Consider the following 2,178-nt stretch of genomic DNA (forward strand, 5'->3'; position numbering starts at 1 on the left):
AAAAAAGAGAGAGAGAGAAATAACAAGTGTTGGCAGAGATGTAGAGAAAAGGGGAACTCTTGTGCACTGTTGGTAGGAACGTAAATTGGTGCAAGCACTATGGAAAACAGTATGGAGTTTCCTCAAAAAATTAACAATAGGACTACCATATGATCCAGCAACTCCACTTCTGGGTATTTATCCAAAGAAAACAAAAACAGTAATTTGAAAAGATATATACACTCCCATGTTCACTGCAGCATTATTTACAATTGCCAAGATGTAGAAAAAATGTAACTGTCCATTGCTGGATGAATTGATAAAGAAATTGTGGCATACATTTGCAGCAACATGGATAGAGCTAGAGATGGTCATACTAAGTGAAGTAAGTCAGACAGAGAAAGACAAATACCATATGATATCATTTATATATGGAATCTAAAAAAATAATATAAATGAACTTATTTGTAAAACAGAAAGAGACTCACAGACATAGAAAACAAATTTATGGTTACCAAAGGGGAAAGCGAGGAAGGGATAAATTAGGAGTTTGGGATTAGTAGATACAAACTACCATATATAAAATAGATAATCAACATAGTCCTATTGTATAGCACAGGGAACTACATTCAATATCTTGTAATAACCTATAATGAGAAAGAGTATGAAAAAGATATAACTGAACCACTATGCTGTACACCAGAAACTAAAACAACATTGTAAACCAACTAAACTTCAATTAAAAAAATAAATTGTGGTATATATATAAAAATATATAACTATATATATAATACATACATATGTATATATAAAATTCAGCCATAAAAAGAATGAAATCTTGCCACTTGCAACAACTTGAATGGACCTCAAGGGCATTATGTTAAGCAAAGTAAGACAGAGAGACAAACACTATACAATTTCTCTTATATGTGGAATTTGAAAACAATAACAACTAAAAAACACAAGCTTATAAATACAGAGACCAAACTGGTGGTTGCAAGAGGCAAAGAGGGGTTTCAAGAAGTGGGGGGAATTGGGTGGGAGAAATGGGTGAGCTGTATGGTTTAAAATAAATTGAAGAAATTTTTTGAATTGAATAAATTGAAATAAATCTATTTAAATAAACTGAATAATTTTTAAAAAGGAAATTAGAACTTTTGTGCTTTGCTGATAGAAATGTAAAATATTTGCAGCTGCTGTGGAAAATAGTTTAATGGGTGGTTTCTCAGACTTACCATTTGATACAAAAACTCCACTCCTAAGTATAAACCCAAAGAAATTGAAAGCAGGGACTCAAACAGATACTTGTACACAAATGTTCATAGCAGCATTATTCACAATAGCCAAAAGGTAGAAATGACCTGTGTCCATCAACAGATGAATGGATAAATAAAATATGATATGTACATGCAATGGAAAATTACTCAGCCATAAAAAGGAATAATATTCTGATACATGCTACAATAAATATGAACCTTGAAAATATTATGCTAAATAAGACAATTACACTCATATGAGGTACCAAAAAAGGACAAATTCATAGAGACAGAAAGTAGAATCGAGTTTACCAGGGCTGTTGGGAAGGAACAATAAAGAAGTATTGTTTAATGGGTACAGAGTTTCTCTTTGGGATGGTGAAGAAGTTCTGGAAATAAATAGTGGTGAAAGTTTTACAATTCATTAATGCCAGTGAATTGTACACTCTAAAATAGTAAATATTATGTTATATATATTTTGCCATAAAACATGCAAAAAGAAAATCAAAGGCTAAAGGAGAAATTTAGAAAATATATTTCAACCCATATGACAAAGACCTGATTTTCTTAGGATACAAAAAGCTTTCACAAAGCGGTAAGAAAAGAGAATTAGAAATAGACAACTAGGCAAAGGACATGAGCCATACACACACACACACACACACACAAAAGGAAATATATGTGACTTTTAAGTATATTAGAAAGCTTAACCTTACTCATAAGAAAAAGATTGTGTTAAGATATTACTCTTATCCTACAAAATGGCAATATCAGAAAGTTTGATAATATATTGTTTAGGCAAGGCTGTGGAGAAACATTCATTCTCATATTTTGTTGTTGGATTGTAAATTGGTATATCTTTTGTAAGGCAACTTATCAAAAAATGTTTAAAGTTCATATGCCTTTTTATTGGTAAGTAACAGAAAACCCAACTCCAACAGGC

Source organism: Camelus bactrianus, chromosome X (assembly GCF_048773025.1).
Source record: "Camelus bactrianus isolate YW-2024 breed Bactrian camel chromosome X, ASM4877302v1, whole genome shotgun sequence".
Taxonomy (NCBI): domain Eukaryota; kingdom Metazoa; phylum Chordata; class Mammalia; order Artiodactyla; family Camelidae; genus Camelus; species Camelus bactrianus.